The sequence below is a fragment of the Drosophila persimilis genome, unplaced genomic scaffold (genome assembly GCF_003286085.1).
Source record: "Drosophila persimilis strain 14011-0111.01,24,50 unplaced genomic scaffold, DperRS2 tig00000124-arrow-pilon, whole genome shotgun sequence".
Taxonomy (NCBI): Eukaryota; Metazoa; Arthropoda; class Insecta; order Diptera; family Drosophilidae; genus Drosophila; species Drosophila persimilis.
In genome coordinates this window covers 291,066-297,245 of record NW_020825294.1, presented here as the reverse complement: position 1 = coordinate 297,245, position 6,180 = coordinate 291,066, and the positions used below count along the sequence as shown (strand labels likewise).

General features: G+C 43.3%; 1 protein-coding gene across 1 annotated transcript in view; it reads left to right on the top strand.

The window, feature by feature from the left end:
- Positions 1-2,553: 2,553 nt before the first annotated feature.
- LOC6593852 overlaps positions 2,554-6,180 on the top strand; it is a 63,651-nt gene continuing 60,024 nt past the window's right edge. The window contains exon 1 of the mRNA XM_026988023.1: positions 2,554-2,774. The gene's annotated coding sequence lies outside the window, so the exon portion shown is untranslated. The remainder of the gene's footprint in view (positions 2,775-6,180) is intronic.

The following is a 6,180-nucleotide window of genomic DNA, read 5'->3' as shown; positions in this document are numbered from 1 at the left end:
AAAAGGAAAAAAAAGAAAACCGGAAAAAATTGTCCCCCGTTTTGGCATTGAAGTGGTAAATATTTGCCTAGTGTCAGAGTGGCAGAGAAACCATTCCACATCGGTTGTTGACAGTTTTATGGCAAAGCCAGAAGCCAGAAAAACGGAAAAACACGAAAAAGTAAAGGCCTTATTTTGGGGCCCGGGGGCTGTAGATAGGCTTAAAGAGCCATCAACCTAACAAACCAGGAATAAAACTACTTAAATTATGGAAAATTCTCTATGAACATACCGTTATAATTGTAGTACCTTCCATGGGCTATAAGAACGTACAATTTCGAGGCCTATGTCCCTCTTATATTTATGTAGATTTTTATGGCATGCAAAGAGAACCACGACCTGGGCCAATTACAAGACAAAAACGGTCATAAATTGCACAGCCGATTTTCCGACTTTTCCCGCCTTTTCCCGCCTTTGAAGAGCACTTTTTCAGGCTCTGGCACTTGACCTCTTTGATTGTGGTGTGGCCTCTGTGGTCGTCTGTGGGTCTCGACATTTGTAATAAACGTCTGGGGGAGAGCAGACAAAACATGGCAGAACTTTTAATTGCACGCCCAGGCAGACAGTACAGACAATACAGTAAACCCTCGCACAGGCGATGCTGCCTCCCACCCTCCCCCCCCTTCCAGAGAGAGAAATTGAAATATTCCAAAGCCCTGGCTGTAGCAAAAGTTTTGCGTGTTATTTGCATACGAGTAGACAGACACATGTGGCATGTGTGGCAGAGTGTGCAGTGGCTGGTGATTTGATGGGCCCAGCCCATCGGCAGCATTAAAGAGTCGACACTGGAGAAGAGTCCTGCCGCTTACCCAATCCTCTGAGCGATCCTTGGCTGATGCTGTGCCAAATTAAATGCATAATTACTTGATAATTGGATTTGTGGTCGCCGGTCGCTCTACTCTGCTGTGCAAAATTTCTAATTAAAATGTTTAGTGACAGCAGCAACAGCAGCAAGGCTTTAGATGGCTCTCGCTCTCTCTATCGCTACTTTCGAGGCCCTCGATAGCCACTTGATGGGCGCCAAAGCCTCAGGCACGTTCATGCTCGCTCTCTCGATGGGGTTTCTGGCCAAGTAGCTCCAAGTGGAGCCACGGCACGCCATCTCCCGCTGTGAGGGGAACGAACCTGAAGGAAACCCCGGTTTACCTGTGCCACAGAAAAGAGTATAGCGGCTATGTGGTGGGGTTTAGCCACAATCAACCTATGGGAAGTGTGAATAGGAAGTTTAGAGAAGCTTATAATAGGACTTATTATATATGTAGGCATTTTCTATGGAGATTGGATAAAACAGCTGACGGCGATCTTCAAAAAGTGGAACAAAAATTCAATTCGTTAGTTTCAGATCGAAATATACCCTCCAAAACTCTCAAATACCATTCTGAGCTGATGTATTTTTATACTATCTATCCCTATCCCTAAGAGAAAACTATAGAAATAATCATAGGCAAGCTATTTCCATCTAAATTTCATTAGAGAACAAATTTTTATCCGAAGCATTCGAGCCACACGTCCATCGACATTATGATACATTATTCCTTATTTTTCGCTGATAATCACATACAAATATCCCTGAAATAGCTCAGAGATACTATTAAACACCTATCTTTTGTAAGGGTATCTGTTGTGGCCTCTTTATAGACCCACTTTTCCAATACAATTTCTTAGCCAACGCCTTGGTAGGCGACCTGCCTGCTCTCTCCCACGCCTCTTGGTCTTCTTCGAATGTAGAATGTAGAAGGCGTTTGTCGTTCTAAATAAGTAATAAACACCTTTATTGGAGCTCTCCTCTGCCCCTACACTGCTCCCCTCCCCTCCCAGCCCCACCCCTTCTGCTGCTGCTGCTGCACGTTTCGTTGTAATAAATTTATATTTTCCTGTTTTGCCGGATTGTAGTTGTAGCCATGGGGTGGCTCTTCCGTTTCAGGAGGTGCTCCCAGTGGGTGGGTGGGCCAGTGGGTTGGTGCTACAATCACAGTCACAGTCGGGGGCTACCATAGTTTCGGGTGGCTTTTAAAATTTTCATAAGGAGCCGCCGTCGCACTCTCGCATTCGTAATACAAGGGAATTTATAGCTCGTACACTCTCAGGGAGGGGGTGGGGAGGGATGGGCCTGCTTATTTATTCATATGAAATTGCCTGATTACCGAATGCCCCCCCTCTCTCTCTCTCTCTCTGTGTCCTGCCCCTTCAGAGGTGCAGTGGCACACTGTGTAGTATTAGTACGTGTTTGAATTATATGCCCCCTCATGCTGTGAATCGGGATTTGGATTCAGAATCGCAGGACTTACTGCCACACTCCGTATTCCTCCTCTACTCTGCTGCTGTTCTACGAGTAGTAATGTGCCTGTTTGTATGGCAATTGCTGCTTTGGGGCCCCCCAACCACCGCATTTTTTATGAACTCTCTGTCCGGACGGGTCATGACTTTTATGATTTGTATGACCATCCATGGACGGGGGATTGTACTCACCCTCCTCCTTGTACTCGTGCTCACATCTGTGTCTTGTAGTTTCCAGATACTCGAGAATCGCCATTGAATTAAGCAAAACGATGATGAAATGGCAATGCGGCAAAATGGGTAGAAATTGGAGATGGGATTGCTGGAAGATGAACTCTGAAATGATGAAGCTATTGGTTGAAGTATTCATCAGAAGGAGGAACCTTCTTTGGGCTATGAAAGGGCAAACGTTTCCCACTAATCACAGGACTTTTAATGGAAATTGAGCTGCAGAAAAGGTAGGAATCAGTTACCAGTAAAAGGAACCTCTAAACCTTTTTATTCTCAGATATTTTTCAGCCTCAAATTCTTATAAAATAGAACTTAATTTTTGTAACATTTTTTACATCGAAAATTCCCCTAAAGAATCTCCCTTCTATCTGCCCTATATCATTTATTTATACTTCCCATTCTCCCCAAGTTTTTACCTCATTTTCCACTCAACAACTATCGCTTTTTCCGCATGCTGCAGTATTTTTTCTTGTCTTTTTGTTGTGCAACACTTGAGGCTCTATCAATATTTTGGTAGAACGAAACCTCCGCTCGGAAGAGGCTTTTCCCTGCTCGAAAGCACACACGGTCGGAAAAGTGTATGTGGAAAGCCTTGAGGACTGACTACAGCACGTGCTCAAAATCTCAGCAGGAAACACACGTGAAAATGAGGAAAAGCACACACCAGCAGCAGAAGCAGTGGCAAGTGGCAGTGGCAGCAACAGCAGTGGCAGAACTTGCCACAAAACACCTTTTGGCCATAAAGCACTAAAATATAACTTAATCCCAAACGAAATTGATATGAAAATTGTACACAGGGAGAAGGAGAGACAGAGAAGGAGGAAGGTGGAAGGAAAATTTTGAATTCCACTCATGAGGTGTGAAAATGTGAAAATGTTTGTTGTGTGAAAACTTTTTCTGTGTGCAAGTGTGTTTGTGCGGGGCCCTTTTATGTTGACAGTTTTTTTTCCCTCTGGTTTTCCAGCTTTTCCTTTGGTGGTGGGCGCTTTTCCCCCTTTGCTAATTTGTTGACGCTCTTTGGATGCTGATGCCTGATGCCTGATGTATCCGCAACTTTGATGTTTACTTTGATAATTTTTGATTGAAAAAGTTTTTCCAAACATTCCGGAGCACGTTTGCCCGCGAAATATAAAGAGATACAAATGATTATTCGTGATACTTTAAGGGGACATCCTTGAAGAGTAGAGGCATCGCAGAACTTTGGCTAATTGAGAGAAAAGCAGCAGCCTTGTTCTACATTTTCCGCTGCTGCCGCTTTTCCTTTTGTTTTCTAACGCATCTCTGGAGGCTCTCTGTCAGAGCCACGCCTCTTAGCATACTTTACAATTACTTTTAGCCACCGCCTTTTCCGACTTTTCCATCTTTCCCCAAGTAATTTTATCTCACTTATTGCCTGCCTTCCCCTCCCCCCGCCCCCTCTCGCTGTAGCTTAATTTTTACACTTTTCCGCCTCCAAATGACATCCCCCGAGGTGTCCGTCCCATGTATCCGAGTATTCTTATGAGCGGCGAGGGGTTGAAATACAATAGAAAGAAAAAGAAAAGTGGAACAAAGTTTCCTTCTCTCTAGCCTGCAGCTCTCTCTTGGTGACTGGAGAGGGGCTCGAAAGTTTTTCAAGCGGCAGCCCCCACGTGAAAGGCATACAAAATTGTTGAAGAGAAATTTAATGATTTTTATTTATATTTTTTAAACATTTTCTAGCTGTTTCTACACAGGTTTTTCATAGTTTTTAATTATTTCTACAGCGATTCTAGACATTCTACATAGTTTTTACATACACAACTTTCCATATACATACCTACCTCTTTCCTACACAAGTTCTACACAGACTACTACATAGATCTTCATATGTTTGTACATGTATTCTACGTATTCATATACATATGTTCTACATATTTTCTACATATATTTTCTGCATATTTCTACAAATAATTCCAAGAATATTTCTGCATATTTTGATCCCTTAATCATCTCCATTTTGAGTAGTAGTTTTACCACAAAAGAGATCTTGTTTTTCTACACCCTTTTTTCGTGGAGTAAAAAGGATATATTGTAGTCGTTCTAATGAATATAAAGGCAAAAATATACGATCATACCCTAGAAGAATCGAAAGTCTAATCCTTCTGCTGCTCTGTAGAAACTTTTGTCTCCCCTTAAAGGAGACACTTTAGGTACTGCCTCATTAAAGGGTATCTTTAATGTTGGGTATCACACAGTTGCTTTGTTCTTCCGACAGTTCTGACCAAAACAGCACTCATGGCAAATATTTATCTAGCGTTTTCTCTGGTACATCCGAGGGCTCATAAAGCAAACCTCAAGAAATGCAAATATCTGTAGAGATGGAAACCAGAGAAGGGAAGGAAGTTCTGAGGCGTTGTCTTAACCGCAACTAAACAAGTAATTTTGCGCACATTTCACTTGTCATATGACACGTTGCATGCAACACACACACCCTCCCTGCCGCTCCCTGACCCTACCGCAAAGAAACTGCTGTCTGGCGCACCCGATGCCAGTGTCTTGGAGCGATTTTCCTACTTAGCAGACACCGGGGCAGAGGGCAGGGTTGAAAAAGTTGGTTGCAAGACTCCTCCGGACTGCGTGTTAAGTGCTTCCTTAACGCCAGATACAGGCCAAAAGATACAAGATACTTGTACTGGAAGTTGCAACTGTTTCGCTAGTTTCCGGTCTACGCAAAAAAGGTGCGCCCTGGAGCGTATTACAAAATAGCATTTTCCGAACGGGGGAAAACACTTTAAATATGAAGCCAAAAAGGAAATTTCCACGCCCAAAAGTCATTGTCTTTATGGTTTTTCCCAGTTTTTGGCTCCCTTTCTCGCGCGCTCAATGGCTTCACGTTTTGCCAATTAAAATTCTAATTGGTTCGAATAAAAAATAACTGCGAGTATCCTGGCACTTTTAAGCTCTCCCTTAAGTTTTTTTCCATAGTGCAGTTCTGCGAAACAAAGTTTCATATTAAGACAGCAGCCAGACAGCAGCGGGTAAGAGGGGAAGGTCCCTGCACATATATCATACGAGGAGGAGTCCTGGCGGTCCTTGCAGTAAAAGCAAATCAAGCGTGAGAGCCGGTAACACCTTGGATATAAAACCCTAAGTGACAGGTAAACATACACACACAGGGACACACAGGGCGTATACGCAATGTATCTTGAAAGGCAGAGAGCTCTCAGAATGTAATTAAAGGCAAAAGTTATTGTATGATCGATGATTTTCCTTTTGGGAACCACTTTTCCAATTGCAACTCAATTAAAAGATTGCCGATCTATCGTTCTGTGAATGAAAGAAAATACCTTGAGGTTCTCGGACGCTGATAAATGAGGCGGCCAGTGGCTGCCATTCCACGTCTCTCTCCCCCAAACGTCTGAGTTTCCTTTCAGTTCAAAGTTCAAAGAATTTCCACACAGATTCCAAGGGGCAGCAGGGAGCAAACATGTGTTTGGGGTTTTCTAATGAAAAAGGTCGACTTTTGTTTGCTTTTGAGGTTTTCTGAGGGCGATTGTGGGGGGGTGCGAGATGTTCTTTTGGCAGACAAATTGCCAACGATTAAGATTTTTTATCGGTCTACGGAGAGGCTGAGGCTGGGCCCCATGAAAAATGAAGATGTTTTCTGTGTGG